At 39.7% G+C, this 27,809-nt stretch overlaps 1 long non-coding RNA gene across 1 annotated transcript in view; it reads left to right on the top strand.

Annotated features, from left to right (window-relative positions):
• LOC135984316 (uncharacterized) overlaps nucleotides 1-27,151 on the top strand; it is a 60,601-nt gene extending 33,450 nt beyond the window's left edge. The window contains exon 3 of the long non-coding RNA XR_010602262.1: nucleotides 22,527-27,151. This is a non-coding gene — a long non-coding RNA (uncharacterized LOC135984316). The remainder of the gene's footprint in view (nucleotides 1-22,526) is intronic.
• Nucleotides 27,152-27,809: the final 658 nt, after the last annotated feature.

The raw sequence follows: 27,809 nt of genomic DNA, 5'->3' as shown, positions 1-27,809 counted from the left end.
TTCCATACCCCTAATCATTTTTGTTCCCCTTTTCTGAACCTTTTCCAATTCCAATATAACTTTTTTGAGATGGGGTGATCACTTTTCCATGCAGTATTCAAGATGTGGGCATACGATGGATTTATAGAGGCAATATGATATTTTCTGTCTTATTATCTATCCCTTTCTTAATTATGCCCAACATTCTGTTCGTTTTTTTGACTGCTGTTGCACATCAAGTGGATGTTTTCAGAGAACTATCCACAAACAATAACTCCAAGATCTCTTTCTTGAGTGATAACAGCTAATTTAGACCCCATCATTTTATATGTATAGTTAAGATTATATTTTCCAATGTGCATTACTTTGCATTTATCAATATTGAATTTCATCTGCCATTTTGTTGCCAGTCACTTAGCTTTGAAAGATCATTTTGTAGCTCTTTGCTCTGTTTGGGACTTAACTATCTTGAGTTAAGATCTGCAAATTTTGCCACCTCACTGTTTATCCCTTTTTCCAGATCATTTATGAATATGTTGAATAGGACTGGTCCCAGTACAGACCCCTGGGGACACCACTATTTACCTCTCTCCATTCTGAAAACTAACCATTTATTTCTACCCTTTGTTTCCCATCTTTTAACCAGTTACCAATCCATGAGAGGACCTTCCCTCTTATCCCATGACAGCTTACTTTGTTTAAGTGCCTTTAGTGAGGGACCTTGTCAAAGGCTTTCTGAAGGCTTTCTCTTCTCCTTTTCCCTTTCTATCTCTCCCTTACCCAACATCCTTTCCTAATTCAACCGAAGTTCCCCACTCCAAGAACCACCCTTAAAACTACATTTTTGTGATACACATTTTTAAATAAATGTAGAGGGAGGATGACTCTTTTTGTGTAACCTATAGCCAAATTAGGTATGGAGTAGAAAATGAGGGAATAGTGTCTAAGTTATTTCATAGTCATGGCTTTTACATGGGCCACAAATTTGGGATGAATTATTACAATCACAGAACCATTCTTACAGACATAATGATTCCCTTGGGTGTATGTTGGAAATTATGCCCTTAGTTACAGTGTGGGAGAGCTTAGCTTCAAAGCTGACTTTGTGTCTTTATTCCTTCCTGTGAGTTTGTTTTCCAGCATTTTCATGACTTCGCTGTTCTCTTATAAATATTTCAAACTAACACAGATAAAACCTGTTTTTCAAGCTTTTTGTGAGAAACATAAAAGTAGAAACAAACAATAGATTCAGACACAGATCCCTACTGTAAATAGATAAAATATTATAGGCAGTACAAGGAAACTCTGTGAGCCAGTTTCGCTACTTATTTTATTATACCGTGTAGTAATGCTAGGCCATACAGGTAAAAGTATTCTGAGAGTTTGGGGGACATTAAGCAGTGAGGATGGAATCCCTGGAGGTGCTTAGGTGTCTAAGTTCAACTTTAAACACTGCTGCAACCCACAAAACTCCCACTCAGCTACCACCAAACATTGTAGGTGCCTAATCTCACTTGGCATCTCAGTTTTTTCCTCTGAGCATGCACACTGCAGCCTCACTCTAAGGACCTGGGCAGCGAGCTCCTCCCTGAGGTTAGGCCTCAGAATAATCCTCTAGACACCCATCTCCTGCCTCAGCCCCAGAGCGATTCTCAACCCAGGAAAGACAAGCATTTGTCCACCAAAGCTATGTGCAGGGCCCAATCTGGTACATGCATCCAGAGGCTGCCTACAAGATTGGGCCCCTCAGGCAAGTTCACATAAAACAGTCAGGGGATGAGAAAGAGGAGAACACCCTCTCTTATCTTTAGCCTCAAGGATAGAGTATTCATCAAGGACGTGGGAGACTCCCAGTTCTATTCCCCTCTCCTCCTCAGGGGGAAAAAGGGAGCCCTAACCAATAGAGTATAGCCATTCTAATGCTTTCTTTGGCAATGTTTTCCATTGTTTAAAGTGGAGTTACTTCAGTAGCTGAGATTCTGGGGCCCCACATCAGACTATCAGACTATCCAGTAGCTTAGTGGTTAGGACACTTACCTGAGAGATGGAAATCCCTTCTCCCCATCATGAGGGAGGATCTCAATTGGGGGTCTCCTACATCCTGAGTGAGTACCCAATCCACTCCTGAGTGAGTACCCAATCCACGAGGATAAAGATTATAAGGGCTCTCCTTTGCTGCTGCAATTCAGGAGGCTGAATGTCTATCTTCCCCCAGTTCATGAATCACTAGCACAGTAAGGCACCAGTCTCTGGCTGGGGCTGTGACACTCACTCTTGCAATGCAAAGAAAGAAAGTAAAAGAAAAGCTAAAGATAGTGAATGCTTGTAATCTATCTGCTAGGAAATTACAGGCAGAGCACACAATCGAATCAGCCACCAATAAGCTATATGAGATCTGGCAAACTTTTAACGGTGATGGACTATTTAAGGCATTGATTTTAGCTTGCCTTTCTGGTCAGAGTCCCATCAGTGTTGCCAAAGGGGTGCCTTGGTTGGCAAAGTCAGACATATTTTAGACAAGAGAAAGATAGGAAAAAGAAAAAATAAAGTTAGGAAAGAAATTACACATTGTGGGGGCGGGATGGGGGATAACAACAGGAATCTCAAGTTCACATCTTACATGTTGCTCAGAATTTAGTCAAAGCTGGGGTCGGGGGAAAGGGTGATCATCCATTTGTCTCTCTCTGGCTCAGTCTAGTCAGGATATGTTTCACAATCAGAATAATGAAAGCCCATTGTTGCCATGGTGGATCCTGCGTCCCAGAAGAGAGTGGGGGCAGTAGCAGCCATGATGGTGAAGCTTTCTCTTGCTAGTCCATCCATCCTGATTGTTTATCTGGGGATAACTGCAAGAGCAATGTTCAAAAAGGAACGGCAACCTCATCCCATTAAAATTAATCACTGAAAATAGATTTCAGTGATTTATCCCCTATAAACGTTTTCTCCCATTTCTAGAATTGTTTGGCTCATTATTATGTCAACCCATGACATTTCCAGAAGCGTTGGAAACCCTTTATCACAGCTCTTTTAAATTAAACAATCCAGTTTGTACCAGTCTTTCGATTTCCCACTTCTGTTTACTTTTCTAAGCAATTTTATACAGTGGCAAAGTTGGACTTTTTTATCTTGGCCAATTTAGAATACAGGCCTTTGTACAAAACTTATGTATGGTGGCATGGTATCAAGCTGCAGAAGAACAAACAATGGATAGGGTAAAGAGCATCTCAATCTACCACAATAACCCCCAACAACAGTCAGAACAAAAAGCGGTGTAAAAAAACTCAACAACCAAGAAGTGGTACAGAGAAGTGAGGGAGGCTACCATTGCTTATAACCTCATTAGATGGTTTTAGGAAACCAAAGTCAGAATCAACATTTCTCACAAGTTTATCTTCCATCATCATCATGTTGACCTAAGCAACAGTTGAAGTACAGAGAACATTACTGTTGCCTATAGTTTGAAATTGTGCTAATGGTTGCTTTAAAGAATGGCTTTCCCTTGCCTCCCCCATTAGTGGTAGCTAAATTATTTAACTGATATACAAACAAACACACAAATTAGTTCAAAGATGTCTGTTATTGTCATTATGACAGGTTTCAGAGTAGCAGCCGTGTTAGTCTGTATCCGCAAAAAGAAGAACAGGAGTACTTGTGGCACCTTAGAGACTAACAAATTGATTAGAGCATAAGCTTTCGTGGACTACAGCCCACTTCTGGGCTGTAGTCCACGAAAGCTTATGCTCTAATCAATTTGTTAGTCTCTAAGGTGCCACAAGTACTCCTGTTCTTGTTATTGTCATTACTCATTCAGTGCATTTTTTGCACTAACAATGGCTTTTTAAGGGAGTTGAAATGACATTTTGTGTTTAAATAATTATTTGTCTTTCAATGATTGAGACTTGCCGACTTGGAGGCTGTGGATTGGTCAATTTGATGGAAACATATTTGCATTTGCACGAGGAATGGTGAGCATAGACAAAACACTCACATTTTTGCTCCCTTAGTGGATTTACAAAGATGTGTTTTAGAGCAACCTTTTTTTTAACAAATATTGGTGTTCTGAGACTCTTTCTGGAAGGAACACACTTTAGCATGGCGTTATGAGGACAAGAAATGCTAGCACAGCATGAGAAGCCATTTTTCTACATTCAGCTTAAAATATGCTAATAATTTCAAATGTTATTCTACTATTAGTGCATCTACGGAAATACATTTTGCATTTATATGGGGTAATTAGAAGATGTTTATAACTAAATTCAGATATTTTTTATTATTTCTTAAAGTCAAACAATCTGAATTTGGTGTCTTAATTCCACATTTTTAATTGAACAAAAATATAATATTAAGAACCCTAGAGCAATTATTTTGTTTCAGTATATCACTTTGCACACATAAACAGAAATAACTTTAGATGAAATATATGAACCAGTTAACTATATTGTTTAATTATAAACAGAGTGAGTACACTCTTGCACTGTCCACTTCACCATAGTATCTTACCCCTTCTAATAGTGCATTATGTGCTGTAACTAACATCTCTAACGTGTGGCTCATGTTCTCTGTCATCCTTTCATTGTGTGCACAATGAAACATGTGGGTAGGGTTTTACAATTGATACTTTCTGGAAAGAAACTAGGAAAGAAGAAAATTAGAAATAAAAGCTGTTGTGAAATGTAGAACTGCCTTCACTAAACAATGTATCTCGTTATTGTTATGTGGAAGTCTATTCAAAGCAATGGAAGTTGGCCATATGTATGAGCAAAGCCATGGAATCCAGATCTTAATTTATTTTTTTATGTGGGTTCTGACATCAGGGAATATTCATCAGGGAATTTTAAAGTCAGCACTTGGGCTTTCTGATAATATAGGCAGATAGTTTAGCTGAGCAATATACACTGATGTGAGGTTCATTTTTTTTCTTGTTGTATCATAGGCTGTAATTTTATTTAATAAGAATGGCTTCCTTTGCTGTTCACCTTTTTCAATGCAGTGTTTGACTCAGTGATTCTTATCATGTACTGTAGGAACACCACCCAACAGGGGTCACATTTACATTCTCTACTGAAAAAGAACTTTTAGTTGTAAATGCTCTAATAGTTCAGAACCTGCTGTGAAACATATGTGAAGAGACATTAGCCACCTACATGTGTTAGGAATGTAAGAAAGACTGTGTTGTTGTACAAACTGGCAAAATAATTGAAATTTAATGAGGTGGTTCTCTAGGCAGAAATGACCTCTTGTTGCAGTGTCACTGATTTTCATTCTCCATCAGGTGGCTCAAAAATGAATGAGTAAGAACACAAAGAGCAACCCAATCCCACTGAGCAGCATTTTTTACTGAGTGTTGATTACCGCTGGTGTGGGTTATTTTATTTTTTCACTTTAAATATTCAAAGCAGCTTTTGTTGAATTGACATGGAATTTTTGAGTTTCTAGCAAATCAGAGATGGAAAACACTATTGTTGTGTAGCCAAAAGTTCCTTTCCACAGAAACAGAGCCAAGTTAAAACAGAAGTCCTGCTGCTTCATTATAAAATAAACTAGTGTACTCAAGTTCATTTAGTGAGAGAGAGAGAGAGAGAGAGAGAGACACATATTGTAGACTTCAGTTCTTGTACAAGATGAATTTATCGTGACCTTAGATTGACGGCAAATCTGACTTGGCTAAACAGTACATTATTTTGGCAAAACTGATGTTAAGATAAAGTTTTGAATGTGAAATGTGCCAGTTTTAGCTTGTTTTTTCATTCTGGTTAATGGCGTTTATGCTTAAATACGGACAAGATTCTACACTCTGAAAAATTACTTCTTTGAATCCAGTTTGCATTAAAAAAATGATAAGGTAGAGACAGTGCTTATCAATTCTATTACTGGTTCTTTAAAAATGTGAGTAGGTGAAGAGTGCATTAAAGTTAGCATAACTTTAGAGATGCTAATTTATTTCTTAGATTTACTATACTTTGTAATGCATTTTAGATTAGGAAAGTATAATTAATTATGCATTATATATGTACCAGACAATTTAAAATGGGCCAAAAAATTTCAAAGATTTTTCACCTAGTTTTAACAATTTTACAAAAAACTTTTTTTTTTTTACTGAAATTTCACTATTCAACATTATTTTTTTCCAAAAGTTTTATTAGCAAAATTTAATATTACCACTAAAATGGGACAGGTGGTTTTTTTTTCTACAGTGGGAAGTATAAGCTGATGTAAGTGATAAAGAGGTTGAATATTAGGCTTTAACTGTGCAACAAGAGTGCTTTATACAAAACATAATGTTTTCTTCTGTCATATAATATCTGAAATAAACAAAAGGCAACTTTTAGGGCAGATTCTACTTTTAAATACATATATGGCTCCTATTTAAGCATCCAAGGATGGAATGTGGTCTTGAGGAAAAGGGGGTTACTCATAGGCATTGGAAGTGGGAAGGACAGAAGAGCTGTCTAGTATCTTGCTGTTATTTATTACAAAAGGGGAAGGGAAGGGAAGAAACATAGCTTTGGGAAGAGTCAGTGGAATGTGTAGTCTTGTACCTCTCATAATGCTCACCACACTCACCTGGATGTGTAACTGATGAGTCTGGGGAGCAGAGGGGACCTGACTCTCCCTACTGTAAATGGGGGAGAAAGGAAGTGGGGAACTCAGGCTCCCACTGATTCTCTCTTCCCTTCTCTCCTAGGGGTAGGCTATCTCTAACAGTGTCTGGGTTCTCAGCCTGTTCTGCCCACTCTTGCTGCCAATGGACCACTGAGGCCATTTTGAACCAAATGACTGGTTGCCACCTGCAAGAGTGTGGGGAGGAAGGAGCTGTTTGTTTCTGATCACTGCTGGCTGGTAGCCATTTTTGCATCATATATCACACTCACTTGAGAGCTCTGTGAATGATGCCATTGATCTTGCCCTCTGTTCTGTACACTCCTCCTCCTTTAATTCCACAATCAACATAATAAGGTCAAATAGAAAGGGACAAAAGTGATGCTAAGTTGGCCTTCAGGTTGCTGCCTGTGCACCCTTCAAACTTCAGCCTACTGGGGTTTAAATTTCAGGGGCAATTTGACTTTGTCAAAGCTATGCCAGTGGGATGTCCCATCTCCTGTGAGCCATTTGAAAAGATCAGTTCAATGTCAGAATGGGCTGTGGTTGAGGAATCTGAACTTCACCAGGCTGCTCACCAACTTGATTTTCTTTTTGTAAGGTGATCAGGGATGGACAAATGTCTGCATCTGTGGAGAACATTTCAACTTTGACCAGAAAAGCTGGGGGGGAGGTGTGGGAAAATGGGGGGTGGGGGTGGAAAACTGAAAGTCATTATGCCCAATTGGTGTTCTTGGGGGTTGAATTAGATACTTTGAAGGGTATTCCTTGTCTCCCCTCTGAACAATTAGCAAAACTTTGAGAATTGTTGTCCACCATAATGAAGGCCAAGAAAGTGTGTCTGATACAGCTGCAGGCCATCATCGGCCATTTAAATTTTGCTTTCAGTGTGCTGGCTCCAGGACACATCTTTAGTGCACAATTAGCAGCCTCCATAACAGATATCACTAGGCCTAACCACGATATTAGGGTGCCTGGGAAACTGACTGAGAACATAAAGGTCTGGGACAGGTTCTTGTCAGAATATAATGGAGTATCTCTTGGGCATAAGAAGTGGCTGCTAGATGCTTATGTGCAGGCCCAAACAGCTGCTGCAGGTGGCTTAGGCATTGGCTTATATTTCCAAGGAGACTGGTTTGCTCAAAGGTGGCCAGAGGAATAGCATATTCAGGACATCATCAAAGACATTACATTTCTGGAATTTTTCCCTATCCTAATGGCCATCATTATTTGGTATAATAGGTTAGGGGATAAGCAGATCATCTTCTGGGATGACAATATGGCAATGGTACAGGTTATTAATGGGTAGTCCACGAAGTCCCAGACAGTGAAGCATTTGGTACATTGCCTCAGTGAGGCATTTGATACAGTGAATACACACTTCACTGCCTGGCATGTCACTGGGATTTATAATGGCAGTGTAAATTCTCTGTCTCTATTTCAGGTCAATTGATTTTGGCAATTAGAAACAGAAGCCAAAAAGGACCCAACAGTGGTGCCTCAAGCCATGTGGAACCCTGGTTATTGACCAGTGTCAGACTAAAGGAAAACTCCATTGCCCCATAGACATTCCGAACATATACAACAAGATTTACAGAGTTCATGGATTTTAAGTGTGTGCCAGGGCCTGCCCTATGTAGGCCTATCCGAGAATCTCACGTAGCTCAGTTTCAGGTAGTTAGTGTGCCATGGTCTGATATCATTTACAATTGCAGGACAATTAGCAAACATTTCCTCCTGCACAAATGCACTGGATTTTTAATGTGCATGCCACATTCAAAGAGTTTCCCAGAGAACTGGTCACTATTCAGATCTTAAGTGATTTAAGCTCATATCCTCTAAGTATTTAGGCACATACCTGCCTATTTAGGTGGTACCTGTATCCACCATTTAGATTCCACTGCTGCTGCCTAGCCTGATAGGCACCTAAGTTCCCTAGTTGACTAAGTTTTTGCCAGTTGGCAATCCCAGACCCCGAAACCCTAACCTTGCTTTCAATGACCTTTTCCAGACTGGCTGGCTGCTGACTGACTCAGATGACCTAGGTTACATGGCTTCCCTCACAGCCCCCTAGCCTCCAAGCAGGATCAGTAAATCCATTACACTTAAAGTGTTAGCTTGTTATTTTTAACCAGTTTCCAATACACCACAAATAGGACTTGAAGACCATGTGGGAAACTGGTTAGAAAACCCTGACACAAAAGGAAACCAAGGAAAACATGAGTAGGGAAGAAACAAAAGGCCTAGAAAGATCAAACAATTATAGCAGTACTCATCCTCCTCGGGGTAATCTGATGAGATCCACCATAGCTTTATTTCAAATGCTGGAGAACATCTAAAGTATATTTTCTTTATAGTGAATAGATTTTTCCACAGTTATAACATCCATATTTTTAAAAATCTAAGTTTGATGGCAAAAAAGCCCCTGTATATCAAATGTATTATAGCAATAATATTATTAATACAAAGGAAGATTTTTACCAGTGTTTCCTAATAACCAGATAATTACATATAAGTATTAATTTCCCATTACTGGCATTACATTTCCAGCATTTGTCTGTATTAATGATTTTTTCCTTCAACATCATGCAAGAGAAAAAGAAAATTCATTGATAATCTCAGTCTCACATTAGGGTATTGTTTTATTACTTTCCTACTAATCTCTTTCCATAAGCCATTGCCAATGTTTATTTTTCATTCTTTATTCCAGCCTCCATTTCCACTGTGTTTTAATATTTATGTGGTCTCTTACACAGACATAAAAGTTGGACACAAAGTTTTTTCTGGACATGCATTTTAATGTTTTTTAGGGAATGTCACTGAGGTATTAAGGAAAGCCAAAGAAGGGCCTCTCATGTTAGTTATCTAAAGTTTAATATGCCTTGGTCTTTCAGAGATCAAAATGTTCCTGAAACTTACTAAGAGAAATAAATGTTCTATTTTTATATAAAACTGTTATTTCTCTAAAGGATTTTAGATACCATTCAAGGTTCCTTATTGGTTTCTCTCTAAACATTACAGGCCAGATGCAATAATAATTGAAAGCAATAATCAGCATTAGGGGCAGTGGAGAGCTGCACTTCTCCAAGGGAAGATCTGGGAGATTGTTGCTGAGGGAGGGACAATTCCTCCTGGAACTCCAGGGAACACAGTGGAGATGTACATTGTCTAAGGAAAACGGTGCTCATTTGTCTGCTACTAACCTGCAGAGAAGGAACAAAGTCATGTTGCTGCCTCCTTTGGGGTGACTAATCACTGGGGGTACTAGGAGGAAGAAGTGAGGGAAAGTCTCTTTGTAGCCTCTCTTTTGCTTTTGTGGACTCATGCAAAGGCCAATCATAATCTAGCATAGGTGCAAGCACAGGAAAAAATAAATATATAAATAATGGAAAGGATCAGAATAGAGATTTTTTTCCAACATAAAAAAGACAAAGTTGGGAGACAGGCAGGATAACCAGCCAGGTACATTTTGGCCCCAAAAATATATTTTATCTAAACACTTCGGGGGTGGTGGGGAATGAATCCTCAGCCATTTCTGGAACACCATTGCTTTTCTGGTTGTCTGAGTATAACAAGCTTACCAACTGTGTCTTTTAAAGCTCTTTAGAAAGCTTTAGAGATTTCCTTTCTCTGCACAACTCTTCTAGATCATCCTTCTTGGGTTGCTCAGTTCATTTTACCTGTCTGTCTTTTCCTACTCCCTTTCCCAAAAAGAACACAGGATATTTTTTTTTATTTTGCGGTTCTCCTTCCACAATACTTGTTTTTGTTACTGTTATCCCTTATTGAAAATTCACCACAGTCATCATCTCACACATGCTGGGGAAATGCGGGAGGAAGGGACAGAGAATGCTTTGGTCAAAGGGAGCATTAAATGGGGAGAAGTAACATCCAGAGGACACAGAGTCATAGAAATGTATGGCTGGAAGGGAACTCGAGGTCATCTATTCCAGTCCCACACACTGATGCAGGACCAAGTAAACCTAGACCATCCCTGACAGGTGTTTGTCTAGCCCATTCTTAAAAGCCTCCGATGATGGGGATTCCACAACTTCAGCGGGTAACCTATTTCAATACTTAACTACCCTTATGGTTAGGCACTTTTTCCTAATATCTAATCTAAATCTTCCTTGCTTCAGATTAAGTCAATTACTTCTTGTCCTACCTTCAGTGGACATGGACAACAATCACGTTCTCTTTATAATAGCCCTTAATATATTTGAAGACTGTTATCAAGTCCATGCTCAGTCTTCTTTTCTTAGGGCTAAACATGTCCAGGTTTTTTTAGTCTTTCCTCATAGCTCAGGTTTTGTGACCCTTTTTATCATTTTTGTACTCTCCTCTGGACTCCTATTTTTCTGCATCTTTGTTAAAGTGTTGCACCCAGAACTGGACACAATACCCTAGGATAGCTCTCACCAGAGCTGAGTAGAGCGGGACAATTACCTGTGTGTTTTACAGACAGCACTCCTGTTAAAACACATCAGAATGATGTTAGCTTTCTCCACAATTGCATCACACTGTTGGCTCACATTCCATTTGTCATCCACTATATCTCCCAGAATCTTTTCTGCAGTACTACCACCTAACCAGTTATTCCTCATTTTTATTTGCACATTTGAATTTTTTCCTTCTTAATGAAGTACTTTCCACTTGTCTTTATTGAACTCCATTTGGTTGATTTCAGACCAATTCTCCAATTTGTCAGAATCATTTTGAAGTATAAGCCTGTCCTCCAAAGTGCTTGGAACCCCTTCCAGCTTGGTGTCCTCTGCAAATTCTATAAGCACCCCACTCTATTACCCAAGTCATTAATGACAATATTGAATGGTACCAGATCAGGATAGACCCCTGAAGGACCCCATTAGAAATGTCTTCTGTCTGAAAAGTGAACCATTGATAACTCTTTTATCGTAGTTTCAACCAGTTTGTGCATCACTGATAATATTTTCATCTAGACCACATTTCCCTAGTTTGCTTATGACAATGTCATGTGGGACTGTGTCAAAAGCCTTACTAAAATAAAAAATAAATGTAACTCATTTTGTATCTTGGCCTTTCTTATTTTGTGTTGGGGAAAGAGAAGTTTCCTTTACATTATTACCTCCTTATGCACAGGACCGGCAGATTTGTGGGGCATCACCAGGGTAGAAAAAAGCAGGCTGGACATTTATCCCCACACCCCAGTGACTGCGCTTATGCAATCCATCCTTATATTTGGCTTAAACCATATAGGAAAATCCAGTAATGTAAACCATGCTTCAGTAGGCACCAGTTCATTTTTATAAATATTATTATGTAGCATAATAAAGTCTTTTGAGGAAGAGAATGTACAAAATTCCTTTAAACAGTAAGATTCACTCATTACTTTTGTAAAGTGGGACACTGTGGTAGAAACTGTTTTTCATTGAAAATATTGGCAAATGTAGCATGTGTGTGTTCATGTCATTTTTTAACTTGATTCTTGCCCATTTTCCATTACACACGAGCCTAGCCAACAACTTACTGTTAATGGGGAGCTGTAGCAGGGTGGTAACCCGCTCCTGCCCTGAGGGGTTTAAAACAGCCCAGGAGAGGGCTGTGGCTGGGGGCAAGCAGCTCCCAGGCTGATTGGGGAAGCAGGCACAGCTGTGGCCATGCCCCAAACAGACCTCAGCTAGCTCTTATAAAAGGGCTGTGAGCCAGAGGCTAAGAGAGAGTCTCCTCTAGCTGTGGAGGGAGATGGACCTGGCTGTTGGGGAGTGTACCAGGGTACCTGAGGTGAAGCAGGGCTGGGGAAAGACGAGAGGAGCTGGGGAGCTCCTGCCTGGCAACTCCCCAGGCTGCCGGCCTTGTGTAAGGCCAAATAGGTACTTGAGTTGCAGGGGGCAGCCCAAAGGTAGGCAGAGGCAGCAGATCCAAACCCCCCTTGCCTGTGATGAGTGGTTTGTACACTGAAGTCTGCCCCAGTGACTGGGGGCTAGATGGTGACTGGAAGTATCCTTATACTGAGGTGAGGTGGGGATAGTGGGTGGGAGTTCCCCCGGCGTGGGGAGACCCAGAAACTGTGGGGGTACTGCCAGGGAGCAGCCCCCAAGAGACAGAGGCACTGGGGTCCGGGAGGAACACAGGGGCCGGCGAAAGGTGAGACACTGGCCGACAGAGGGTGCTCCGGAGGATGGAAAGCTAATTCCCTGGACGACCATCAGGAGGCGCTGCGGTGGTGAGCCTCGCACCTTTTCAGGAGCATGTAACTATCACAGATTCTAATTCATGTATGGTACCTCAAGTATTTATACATTAGGCATCAACATATTTATCTTATTTGCTATTATTTATTTAACATTATTTGTAATGTCTGATGACATCACACACAAAAAAAGCCAAACATGAAACTTGAGAGATTTGAATGCCTTCCTTTCTACCCCAAAAGGGCAAGAGAAGCAATATAGTGAGACTGGGCTTTGGAGCTGCATAGAGACTGAACTAAACTTGTACCTATTTATAAGGCAAGGACTGAAATATTCTAATTTAGGTCCCAATCACGAGAGATGCTGACCACTTCCAGTGTAGTACTGAGCACCTAAAACTGACTTTGAAGTCATGCAGTCATGGTTCATGGAAGCTGAGAACAGTCATCAAAGGTGCTCAGCTCTTCACAGGATGTATATCCCCTCCAGGTTGTGTGCTACAGAGCTGCAGATTACTGCAAATTAAATGCCAAACTGGCAGTAAAATCTCTGGCATAGGAAATTAATGCCTAGTTGGCATTCTGCCACCAGTTTATATATATGGAACCAAAAAAGGCAATCTTCACATATGCCCAAGTTGTGATCAGTGCAGCATGGGCATGGGACTAAGGGCATGTGGTGCAAAGTTGACTTTAAGTCATTTTTGTGCTCTTTCCACCTCTGAGTCCTCACACCAGCATCAGTTATAACAGTCCATTTCACTCTGGTCTCCACTCGCCCAAACGGGTCATTCTGGCAGCCTACTGCTGCTGTGTGAAAGAATAGTGATGCCCCAATTATGCTTTTTTCCCTAAGGCATATCCACTGTGCCAGTGACCATAAGGAGGATTAGTATTGTAGGAGATACTGTGACAGCTTTATGCCATCCAAACATTCTACCTATACTGGGGAATCTTCAAGTAACTGCGTAAGTCAATTCAGGGCATGGCTACACTTGCACATGTAGAGTGCTGTGAGTTAAACCCGCCCTCGTAGAACGCAGTAGGGAAAGTGCTGCAGTCTGTCCACACTGACAGCTTCAAGCGCACTGGTGTGGCCACATTTGTGGCACGTGCAGCGGCATTGGGAGTGGTGCATTATGGGCAGCTATCCCAGCATTCAAGTGACTGCAACATGCTTTTCAAATGGGGGGGGGGGGATGGGATGGAGTGTGACAGGGAGTGTGTTGTGTATATGTGGGGGGAGAAAGAGTGGGTTTTTGGGGTGCTGAGAGTGTGTCAGCATGCTGCCTTGTAAGTTCAGACCCACTCTCCCCCCCCACCTCTCTCTCACTCACTCAAAGCAAACAGTAAATGTTTGCTTTTCTCTGAGCTGATAAGCTTTGAAACAGAGCATTGAAAGGGCATTTCCGCATTCCTGAAGCCGATTTCACAACAATGACAAGAGTGGCCACTGACTTAAAGGGATTATGGGACGTTTCCAGAGGTTGATCACAGCACAGTAATGCAACACCTCATTCACACTGGCGCCGTGGCGCTCCAGCGGGGGCACAGCAAACGTTATTCCACTCACCGAGGTGGAGTACCAGCAGCGCTATAAGCTGCGGAGGAAGAGCGCTTTATGTGTTTTGCCAGTGTGGACGGGGAGTGAGCTAGGGCGCCCGGGGCTGCTTTATTGCGCTGTTACTCGCAAGTGTAGCCAAGGCCTCAGTGTCCACAGCACCACCTTCATCAAGGATCTGCAACAATCCAGTGGGAGAACAATATGGTGTAACCTGATTCAGTATTCCTTTATTACCAACCACCATTTCACTAACAAGTGAAAAAGTGAGATGTGAACATAGTAGAATCAAAATTCTATTAAGTCACCAAAATATTTGCAGGTAATTTTCTCTATATTTGAGTGGTTCTAATGGAAACTGACTGTCAGGATGTTAAACCAGTTCTAATTTTAATTTATTACTTAAACCATATGCCAAAAAGAACAAAAAAACAAACAAAAAACGACAACAAAAAGAACAAAACAAACAACCCCCTCAATCTCCCCAAACAACTACACCCTGTATTATTTAAAACACAGACCATTTAAGTATTAAAACTAAATATTTTTTCCTATTATTTGTGTCAAATATTTGGTCAATCAAATATATTGATAAAGTTTAATTATTTTTAAGTATATTTGGTCACAATGAACCTCACAATTCTATCACGGATCCTGAGATTTCGGTAGTGAGATGGTATACGTTATTATATATCTCACATACAAATAATATTTCAGCTAGTTATACCACATATTTAGTATATTGATCCTTGGCAGGCTCTTTCAGTAGTCACTGGGAATGTACTATACTATAATTTATTAACTAACATTCCCAACTGTCTGCAATGGAATTTTCTATTTACTATTGAGTGGCATGGATTTGAACTGCAATTTAGTAACTATATTACATATAGTGACAGATATGGATGAGACAAAGGCAAATGTAGAGATATGCCAAAACTGGAAATCTTCCTCCAATCACTCTCTGAATCTTGGGAAAACTGAGATAGAGATCTGGAACTGAACTTCATGCTTGGCTTTATCTATAATATATTCTGGATCCAAAACCAATGAGATTAGAGAAAATTTGGATTCACACCCAAATTCCTCGGCTCAGACCCATGGTTATATTCCATCTAAAATGCACGTCACATATACAGTGTTAATTCACACAGTACTCCAATCTAATATCACATATCCCACTTTTTACCTTTTAACGAAATACACTGCTGTTATTTGGGAACTTTATTGACTGAAATAATTTAAAATTTTCAACAAATATCAGAAAGAGACATAAAAGAATAATTTTTAAAACCAGTGCTAATGAAAGAAAAACAAAAGCAATACTCACAGAAAGTGCATCAATCTGCATCCCAAAGTGATACCAGAATGCCACAAGTATTCTTTGTGTAATTAGCAATTAATAATGCTACCAGCATTTATGACCCCATTTACTGTAAAGAGCCATATTACTGACAAGCAACATCAGGTTTACAGTGAGCAAATTAAAGAAATATGAAACCAGTTCTTATCCAGATTTAGTACTAGCATAATAGGCAGGAAAAGTGTTTTTTGTTTTGTTTTGTTTTGTTTTGTTTAAACATTTGGCTGATATATGAAATAGAAAAGTTATTCTGCTTAAGTGTCAGATATGTTTGGTGCATAAAAGTTTTTAATACATTTTAAGTATAAAGATTTATTAGATTATGGGCAAAGGGAAACAAAAAGAGTGACCAATCTTTAGGCTCTTACATAATTGGAAATATATGTGCCAGGAAGATCTTATTGGAAATATCACAGTTTGTTGAAGTAAAAAATAACAAAAGGCATTAAAATCTCATCAACAATAAAGATGTTATTTACTGGCTAAATGTACAAAAACATAACGTCAAGTTTGTTTAATACAAAACTCAATATTTCTCTCTCACAGACTAGGTGTTGTATCTGAGATCTGCTTTCCTTTGCCCTTACTAAAATAATAAAAGTAAAGATAAAAGGTGCAATTCAGGCTGACGTGTTTATAGGCATATATCAGGAAATCCATGACCAGAGTGACAGCATAGACCATAAGTGTTTTCCTCTGATTCTCTCTCATTTGAAACCATTAAAAGAAAACACTCTATGGGCCACTTGTGACGAGTGTATCAGAGACACAAACTGGATTTGTTCAGCAAGACCTAGGACTAGGGAGCATGGTCCACATACATGTGAGGAAATGTCCCCTAACTTAGCAATGGTAATAATTAAGTTCTCCTGCCTATGTGGGTTATTTATGCACATTTTAGGAATATTCAACACATTGTTTCTGAGTGCAGAGATGGGGAGGCTTTTCCATAAAAATATGGGGCCTGATCAAAGCCCAATGAGAAAGTCTCCCTTTGACCCCAATGGGCTTTGGATCAGGCCCTTGGTGCATAATTACATTATTTGTTGCGAACATGCATCAATTTATATCCTGAGCCTAGAGCCAATCATGAGCCAGTTCAGCCTCTAGTGCAATTTAGGTTTGTTTTAAATTGTACCTTGGAGTAAAAGTGGCCATTTCAGCAGCTGAGATTGCCCGAGCTCAGCAGCACTCCTGCTAGGCTCCTCACCTCCAGTCATGCCCTGGAAATGCACCTTGTGTTGTGCTAGGAGTCTGGGGGGGAAGGTGGCATCTGGCATGGAGGTAGTATAGGCAGCATTATAGCTGTTTTGCACCAGTGGAGCAGTACTAAAGGATGGAAGGAGAACAAGGATATTGCGCACCATACATAGGAGAGTGTTCATTACAGATGGATTAATTAAAAATAAATGTATATACAAAATTAACCGAAGATAAATTAGAAATATGTTTGAATGAAGTACACTTGTTGTGCTCTTCTGTTTTATTTTGCGTAATTCAACCCTACAATAAATAATTACAAAGTACAACACTGTGTGTCATTATCCTCCATCTCTAATGACACATGAGTTTATATATCTCACAAGCTTCTCCCTTCACATTGTAGTCTTCTTTGATCAATCATACAGGCAAAGAGATTGATTGGATATGTAAAATGGAGCTGGAAAATAGAACAAAGATACAAGAATGGAAAAATGTATCGACCTGTGGTTGTGTGGCTAGACTAACAAAATATTTTAATTACCGTTTTTTCCCCCTCATGGAAGTGACTGTGGGCAAACTTCCAAAACCCAGAGGCTATGGGGCTTGTGATAAGATCTCTGCAACTGGATCTTGTTCATGCTACCCAATCAATCCCTTAGACTCCCTCTGTTCTATTTTTGTTTCTGATTGATCAGATTACATCAGACAGAAGAGCAGATTGTTGCACTAGGCCACATAAACATATCTGCAAATATGCTCCAAAGGCATGTTTGATTGAATAAATAACCTTTTATGCCAACATTTTCATGATTACAGATTATTCTAATTTTATTGCTCACAAAGGATGAAATTCACCCCAGGGTGAAATTGTCCCCTATGCAGAGAGCCAGCACAAAGCCAGTGTACAACATAAATACCACTTAAGCCCTATTTTGAGATCTTAAGTGGTATAGAGGTTTTATATGTTACTTAAACTACTCTTTAGTCCTTTATGCATAGCTTATTGGGTTCACAGAGTCATTCATGAACCCTCAGTGGGTTTGAATGTCACCCTAAGGTCATACCTGGGTTGCAATAATTAGTATCAAGCTACTGGCATAAGAATGTTAATTACAGTTCTCAGTGTTAGAATGAGAGCAAATATGCTAATACTCATATCATGCTTCTGAGCATACCTCATGGAAAGCAGAAGACCCAGACTGAACTGAATGCTTTAAAAAACTTTTTAAAATGTTGTGCCTTCTTGCCTGAAACTCAATTGTTAAATGCTTACTAATTACATGAGTCACAGTTCTTAAGGTGAAAATTCAGTCATCATCACACATGATAATTAATTGCCTTGCTTAACTTCAGAATCAATCTGACCTGACCTCCAACCTTCCCCAGAGAATCAATCCACCCCAAACATTACCCAATCTTCCTCCTTGCTGACTAACATAACTGCAACCCATTTACCTCTTACTACCCTTTGCCAGAAACCACAGTGATTGTACAAAGGGAAGACCGACAGATTTAACAAAATTCATAGTGAAATGGAAACACATGAAACCATAGAAGAAGCATAAAATTATGCTTTATATGATTTTCATGCCAACATAACTGATGTCCTAATTACAGTTAATGAATAATATTCAGTAAATTCAGAATGTGGTAATTCCTTCTTCTTCCTTCTCTTATGGAAGTACTCAAGAACCAGACTCATTATTTGCAAATGTATTTGGTTTTTGAAAACATTTCAAAAATATCACAAGTGAACAAATGCCAGGCTATGGGTTACTCACAAAATATCTGATGTTATTTCAGCTTCAGAACTGGTCTTCCAGTTGTAATTCAAAGACTGGCTTGTAATTATGTGTTGATTACACCTATTTTCAACTGAATAAAAATATTTGACATTGAATACATGTATTTATTGAAGCATGCAACCCAGTTTTGAAGCTTTGCAAATTCACAAATGCCACATGGGTCATATATGGTCAAACAAAACCAGAGCCTATATATATGCCAAACTTTTGTGAGCAGTTTTTCAGCTCTGATCCTGATCTGCTATGCTCAGTTGTAATTGCAATCTAACGTCCTGAGATATTTCATAACCCTTCCTCTCTTTGGGTTACCATAAGCTTATATAGAAATCCTCACTAGGAAGATTGTTGACTTTTCTTGCTCTGTTGCTTTAGCAAACCTACTCGTGGCTGAAATATAATTTTGAATGAATTATTTTAATAAGTTTATTTCTTTATTGGTATTACATTAAAACACTTGACTTGTTCTACTTATGTGGTAGAATCACACTATGCTATTCCAATAAAGTGTTGGTGTTTAAATTAGGGCTGTCGATTAATTGTAGTTAACTCACGCGATAAACTCAAAAAAATTAATTGCAATTAATCGTACTGTTAAACAATAGAATACCAGTTGAAATTTATTCAATGTCTTTAGTTGTTTTTCTACATTTTCAAATATATTGATTTCTATTACAACACAGAATACAAAGTGTACAGTGCTCACTTTATATTATGATTACAAATATTTTCACTGTAAAAATGATAAACAAAAGAAATAGTATTTTTCAATTTGCCTCATACAAGTAGTGTAGTGCAATCTCTTTATCATTAAAGTATGATTTACAAATGTAGATTTTTTTGTTACATAATTTCACTCAAAAAGAAAACAATGTAAAACTTTAGAGCCTACAAGTCCATTCAGTCCCACTTCTTGTTCAGCCAGTCACTAAGGGCTTGTCTGTACTTACACGCTGGTTCGGTGGCAGGCAATCAAACTTCTGGGTTCGATTTATCACATCTTGTCTGGACGTGATAAATCGAACCCAGAAGTGCTCACCGTCGACTCCGGTAATCCTGCTCGGCGAGAGGAGTATGCGGAGTCGACGGGGGAGCCTGCCTGCCGCGTCTGGACCACGATAAGTTCGAACTAAGGTACGTCGACTTCAGCTACGTTATTCACGTAGCTGAAGTTGCGTACCTTAGTTTGAATTGGGGGGTTAGTGTAGACCAGGCCTAAGACAAACAAGTTTGTTTACATTTATGGGAAATACTGCTGCCTGCCTCTTATTTACAATGTCACCTGAAAGTGAGAACAGACATTCACATAGCACTTTTGTAGACAGCATTGCAAGATATTTACATGCCAGATATGCTAAAGATTCGTATGCCCCTTCATGGTTCGGCCATCATTCCAGAGGACATGCTTCCATGCTGATGATGCTTGTTAAAAAATAATGGGTTAATTAAATTTATGACTGAACTTCTTGAGGGAGAATTATATGTCTCCTGTTCTGTTTTACCTGCATTTCATGTTATAGCAGTCTTGGATGATGACCTAGCACATGTTCGTTTTAAGAACATTTTCACTGTAGATTTGACAAGATGCAAAGAAGGTACCAATGTGAGATTTCTAAAAATAGCTACAGCACTGGACCCAAGGTTTAAGAATCTGAAGTGCCATCCAAAATCTGAGAGGGACGAAGTGTGGAGCATGCTTTCGGAAGTCTTATAAGAGCAACACTCTGATGCAGAAACTACAGAACCTGAACCACCAAAAAAGAAAATCAACCTTCTGCTGGTGGCATCTGACTCAGATGAAAATGAATATGCATCGGTCCGCACTGCTTTAGATCGTTATCGAGCAGAACCCATCATTGGCATGGACGCATGTCCTCTGGAATTGTGGTTGAAGCATGAAGGGACATATGAATCTTTAGCGCATATGGCACACAAATATCTTGTGATGCCGGCTACAACAGTGCCATGCAAATGCCTATTCTCACTTTGAGGTGACATTGTAAACAAGAAGTGGGCAGCATTATCTCTTGCAAATTGTAACCAAAACTTGTTTCTTTGAGTGATTGGCTGAACAAGAAATAGGACTGAGTAGAGTTGTAGGCTCTAAAGTTTTACATTGTTTTATTTTTGAATGCAGTTAGTTTTTTTGGACATAATTCTACGCTTGTAAATTCAAATTTGGTGATAAAGAGATTGCACTACAGTACTTGTATTAGGTGAATTGAAAAATACATTTTTTTGTTTTTTACAGTGTAAATATTTGAAATTAAAAATAAACATAAAGTGAGCACTGTACACTCTGTATTCTGTGTTGTAATTGAAATCAATATATGTGAAAATGAAGAAAACATCTACAAATATTTAAGTAAATGGTATTATATTATTGTTTAACAGAGTGATTAATTGCATGATTAATTTTTTTAATTGCATGATTAATCGTGATCTTTTTTTTAAATCACTTGACAGCCTTAGTTTAAAGTTTTATTAGTAACATTAGTGCAGAACAAGTAAGAAAAACAGGTCATGTACAGCATCAATAAAAGAAGGCATCCTTGAAAAATATATATTTTTCACCAAGTGTTCCTTTCTACTATCCTTTCCAGCAGCAAAAGTCCTATAAATAATTTATGTTAAGAATAAAACATATGGAATATCGGCTAGATCACTCCAATCTTTGACTCTGGGTGCCAGCTTTACCCTGCCTTGCTGCGAGAATGCCCACTCCGGGGCTGTTCATGCACAGCCTCTGGCATGTAAGCTGCTCCTTTGATTGTGCAATCGAATGACACTGGCCAATATCTCCATTCCCAGACACAACCCTAGGAACCTCCATCTTTAAGTGTCCAGTTATGCCCACTGGACGCTGCAAGCTTATATGAGTTAATCAATTTAACAAAGAAATTGATATTTACCCGTCTTGTTATCCCAAGGGGAGTCTCTGACACGCTGCAAACCAAACGTACTGTTTCAGGTAGAATAAACAAACACATTTATAAACTACAAAGAGAGATTTTAAGTGATTATAAGTCAAAGCACAAGAAGTTATATTTGGTCAAATGAAATAAAAGCAAATGCATTCTAAGCTCATCTTAACTTAGATGCTTCTCACCACAGGCTGGCTGGTTGCCCTTCAGCCAGGCTCTCCCCTTTGATCAGTGCTTCAGTCACTTGGTGGTGCTGTCTGTAGATGGAGGTGGAAGAAAGAGGAAGAGCATGGCAAACGTCTCTCCCTTTTATTATATTCTTTCTTCCCTCTTGGCTTTGCCCCCCCCCTTGCAGAGTCAGGTGAGTATTACCTCATCGTAGTCCAAAACTGACCAAAGGAACGGGGGTGACTCACTCGAGAGTCCAACAGATCCTTTGTTACTGCTTAGACCAGTGTCCTTTGTTCCTGTCAGGCTGGGCTGGGTTTGTCCCATACATGCCCTGATGAGGTGTGAACTGTCCCTCTTCTCTTGGAGAGTTTTGCCTGGGCCTGTTTTAAGCCATGAGGCCACATTTTCAATCTCATAACTATATACATGAAATTACAATCTATAACATTACTGTAACAACAATTATTATAACATCACTATAACAACAATGCTCAGTGCCTCATGAGCCTTCTGAAGACACCCAACATGACAAACTTTGCATTGGATACCACACAATCACATTATAAGGATGAACATGGGGGTGTAGGGTGTTCCCCCAAGGTACAGAGTGTCACAAAGAGATTGAGCAGAGGCGTTAGAATTTGGAGATCAGAGAAGGGAGAATAATAATAATACTTAGTTCTTATATAGCACTTTTCATTCATAGAGCTCCCACGTCACCAAGAAGGTCATTATCATTATTTTTATTTTACAGATGGAGAAACTGAGGCACAGAAAGGTGATACGACTTCCCCAAACTCACCCAGAAGGCTAGCAGCAGACCTAGGAATAGGTCTCCTAAATCCAATCTAATAAAATGTGCAAAATTATACCCCATCTTGGCACCCTTAATAGACTTTCTACAATTCAGTTCTCTGAGGGTGACATCCACCCTTCAGCAGAGACCTGATGCATGTCTACCACCTACATCACATATAGTGATTGGATGAGGGGATCATTGGCTGAGTGGATGTATGTGCACTCCCTACGTACTGTTGAAAAGGTCTCCGCATTAGCAGGCATAGATGACCACATTGGGGGGGCAGAGTGGGGTCTGTTTACTCAGATTCATTGGTCCCCATTGTGACACTGCACCCCATATTCTTCACAGTTATATTATTATGATATGATTATGGCATAATTATGATGCATTTTGTACAAGATGTGTCATGTGAAGTGTCATTATAAAAGTTATGATTTGCTGAATATGATTATCTTATTAGTATGCATGTATCATTTTTATGTCTAAAGTTAGGAATATTGAATATGCATCTGTATTACAATTGTGCTTACTTTGGGTGACACCCACAATGAACCTTTCTGGTACAACAATTAAGAAGCCAGACAGTGCTGATGGCCCATCAGCAAAGACAATGAACCATGGAAGAACGTAACCTTCCTGTGAATGTTCCAGACAGCCTGTAAGTAATGGCTGCTATGAGTCAGCCAGGTATTCAAGGGCATGTAACCAGGCCATATGATGTCAGTGTTTTTCCAAAACTGCATTTGGGACAAAGGCTTCCCGCCATATGCTAAAGCTGCATAAGGCAGGGGGTGACATCATCTGCTGTTCTTCACTCCCCATGCAAGAGGACTCCTGAAAACACCTGAGGAAAAAAGACTGAACAGGGGGAAGTGCTGGACCCAGGTTAAAGAGATTTCTAGCCTGTGCATGAAAATCTGGGGATTTTAAGCTGTAAATCCAATGCACCTTGTGCCTTAAGAATCTGCAGCCTGCTTGTATCATCAGCCAGGGTGAGAATTTACTAATTCATATACTATCTTTCTAGTATCTTAGGCTTAGTTTGTGTCTTTGTGTATTTATTAGGTGATCTGCTTTGTTCTGTTTGCTATCACTTATAATCACTTAAAATCTATCTTTCTTTTAACTAATAAACTTATTTTATGTTTTAATCTAAAGCAGTAAGTTTGGAGTGAAGTGCTTGATGGAGGGGCAAACTCTGAGCTTATGCTGTACAGCTCTCTGTGTACTCAAGATGGTATAATTTTGGCTTTATACTCCAGTGGGGAGGGTCCTAGGCTAGGAAGGAGGTGGTTATTTTGGCTATAGCATCTCTATTGTTGGTTCATGCAGTGGCTGATCGGAGAGTCTGCATGTAATTGCTGCTGTGTGTGTCCATATCTGTGTAAATGCTGGAGGAAGTGTAGGACCAGAAGCAGGTCTGCAGCTTGTCACAGTAGCACAGTGTGAGAGGGAGCCCAGGCTAGTGAGTCAGAGGGCTCAGTGGTGCCCCAGTTCCAGGTGGTACCCCAGGGAAAACCCATCACACCCATTCTTCATGCAACTGGCTTGGAAGGATTGCAGCTACTATTACATTTACACTAGAACTAGTCAGAGAGCAGATTTATTGTTCTGCAGAAAAATTTAGACTTTGGCAAAAAATTGAAATCTGGACATTTTTAGCTGAAAACCAAACATTTTCAGCCAAAAAAAATCTTGTTTTTAACACCAACAATTTTCATTTAAAAAGGCCACCATAGTGCCTCATTCTCCTGTTCTCGTCCATGAGCCCCCCCCTCCCTTCTGCCGTGATGCACTACAAACTCCCCTCTTACCCAGTCACTGCATTCAGGATGCGATTCCCTGGTTTTGGTACATCACTGGAGATGAAGACCAGCTGGAAAACCTGGTCTACTGGGGAGAATGCCAACACAAGGCACCTGAACTGCATCCCCCATAATGCACATCTGTTGTATTTCTGAATGAAAATTTTCTTTTTTTCAAATATTCAGTTTTTTGACAAAATGTCATTTTTTTCCATGCAAAGCCAACTCTTCCCCCCCACCAAATGGTGTTGGTAAAAACCTAATGTTCTGTCAAAAACAGTTTGACAACAATTTTTTAACCTGCTCTATTTTACCCCTTTTGGTTAAGGGGTGCCAACCCATTTTGGCACCCTTTAACACTACCAGAGAGGAGAGAAGAGCTTGCAGATAGCTTGTATGCCAGGTCCAGAGGAATTTATCTTCACCAGTTGGCAGAATTTACCACCACCAGTTAGTGAATATGAAGAACATGATGTGTAATAGAGCTGGGATGAACCATTTTGAATATCTCTGTACTTGAATAGTTATTCATATAAGTGGATGACACTGTAGTTATAATAAATGATATCCTTCTAGTATCTATCAGTAGTAGACAGCGTATCAGGTATCTGTTATTCATCTAGCCACTTGACAGCATTAGTGGGAAAAGGGGAAATGGGGGTTATGTTCTGTACACTTGGCACATCTGTTCTGATAACTAAATTAAGACCTATGCAGTAAACAAGGTAATCTGAACAAGGCAGACCATCTGTGTTTTTTACAGCTTGCTTCCTCATTATTTCAATACACCACAGCATGCATGTCGTTCATATTCAGTCTAAATCTAAATAGGAGGGTTTATTTTTAAGGCAGATTTTGTATGTGTGCCTTTTCTGACACAGTAATTTTCCAATTAAAGTGACAATAACTGGATTTGGTAGACTAACTTTAAATATCTAGGCCCCATCTGAAGAATTTGAAAAAAATAATGAATCATGCTAACTCTTGATCTTTATATTTGTATATAACATTTGTATATTTCTCTCCCACCTGACCTCAACTGTCAAATTTCAAATATATGTGCCATCATGTACATATAACCTAGAAAAGAGAGGTAACATGCTTTTGCACAGAGTTACATCCAACAGATTATTAAAGCAGACCTGTCTCTCTTATACCATATTTTAAACCCCATATACATGATTTGTAATTTTTGTATGAATTGAATCCAACTTGCTTTGGTATTTTATTGGGTTTCTGGCTGAAAAGGCCATGATGAAGAAAGGATCAATAAACAAGAAGCAGAGTAAAAATAAGGACATCATTCTTAGATATGTTTCCTATGCTCAACCCAGCAGAGTCCAAAGCCGAGTAAAACTGCAGAAAAACCTGTGGGAGGAAGGAGGGCAGGGAATGTGTGTGTGTGAGAGAGAAAAGATGCTTATGTAGCATATCCATCCCCTCTGTGAAATTTCCACCATAGTTCAAAGGGCTATGCGGAAGAGCAGAGGAACAACCCCTCTGCAGAGCAGGCTTCCCTTGAATGTAGGCTGAAGTCTGTATAAAGGTAGGACATATACTGGGCAACATTAAAAAATTATACTAACAATCACCACCTGGGGTAGCAACATTTACCCCAGTATTTGTTGCATTTCCTGCAGTATTTCCAGCCCTAATTATAGGGAATATCAAAGAGACAATGTAAAATCATAGACCTTGGCTTGACAATTGAGGATTTGTTATTATTCAGTGCTGCTCTCACTTCCCCTCCAGACTCTATGATTCTTAGTGTTGTAGCGATATTAAAGAAGGTACTAACAGTGATTCCCCCAAGTGACAGTGACCCCCCAATAATTTGTCCCCCACACTTTAAAATCCAACAGTTTCACCAAGTACAAAAATCTCTTGGGTCTTCTGTTAAAACTTGTAAGCTACTGTCTGTAGAAACCATTGATTGTATCTGTCATGTGAAATATACTTTATTACTATGTAAAACTTACAAACAAGTTAATTGACTTTGTTCTTGAAGTAATTGATACAATGTAAACGAACACTATAAGCTGTTAAGTGACTTTCACTTCATTGTAACAGCAACGGCTTCTAGGAACAGACCCTCACTCTCTGTGATTAAAGGGCCCGGAGTCTCAAATGAATTAGCACACACCCCGAAAGTGGTGGAGACAGTAAATTAAAATATGGTTAAGATATGGAATGTATGTTGATGAATGTTTGATGTACATAAATGGTTAGGGAGGTGCCAGCCTAGAAAGGGAGTATCCATCGGCCGAAGAATGTGTCAAGTAGGACCACCAGACAACCCCCTGAGGGTAAACTGGGATCCACCCCATCACCTGGAAGGATGAGAAACACAAACTTTGAACAGTGTGGAGCCACCAGGAATGTGCCACTTTGGACAGGAATGTGCCATCTGCTGATTGAATTAGTAACAGCAGGATAAAACAGTTCCCATAGACTAACATAGGAATTAATTCCTGTAAGAATGGACTCTAAAGACTGATGACTTTGAGTCTCTGGTTCTGCTGCCAACCTCCAGGAGCATCAGGTGCACCTGACACAGACTCGGCTCCATCCTCATGACCAAGATACCTGGCCAGTAACTTGGCATGAGCAACTTCTAGGCTGGAAACTATAAAACCTATACAGAACTTGAATGAATGATTGTGTGAATGAATCTCTCTCTCTCTCTCTCTCTCCATATATATATGTGTGTGTGTGTAAGAAATAAGTAGTCAAACAACGTTGTTTACTTTTATCTTTTGCTTTATCAGTATATTTACAATAAATGTGGCATCTTTGCCTTATCCCTCTTAATAAGATTCTGCTGGTTTTTATTCTATTGGTATAACAGTGTGTGTGTGGCGGGGTGAAGGTGTGTTAAAGAATGCAGGTGCTCCCTAAGAATCAAAAGTAGGATTGTCACGGGGCAGCAGTTCTGCCATAGCTTAAAAGGAGTGAATAGGAGCTTGGGAGAAGAATCAGGTTTCACAGAGACCCAAAGACTACTTGTCTAAATCAGTCCTTGCCTCCATGAAAAAAACAGCCACAGAAAGTCAGGCTAGGTCTACACTACACGCCTGAATCGGCGGGTAGAAGTCTATCTCTCGGGGATCGAATTATCGCGTCTCGTCGGGACGCGACAATCGATCCCCGAATCGATGTTCTTACTCCACCAGCGGAGGTGGGAGTAAGCGCCGTCGACGGGGAGCCGTGGAGGTCGATTTTGCCGCCGTCCTCACAGCGGGGTAAGTCGGCTCAGATAGGTCGAATTCAGCTACGCTATTCGCGTAGCTGAATTTGCGTATATTAAATCGACCCCTGCCCTGTAGTGAAGACCTGCCCTCATTTTCAGTGCACAAGTTGTATTGCTTCTAGAAAACGTGGGAGTTATGCTACATAATCTTGAGCACCAACTGCTGGTATTTTATCTACT

This window comes from Chrysemys picta, chromosome 6, assembly GCF_011386835.1.
Source record: "Chrysemys picta bellii isolate R12L10 chromosome 6, ASM1138683v2, whole genome shotgun sequence".
Lineage (NCBI taxonomy): Eukaryota > Metazoa > Chordata > Testudines > Emydidae > Chrysemys > Chrysemys picta.
This window is presented reverse-complemented; position numbering and strand designations above follow the sequence as displayed.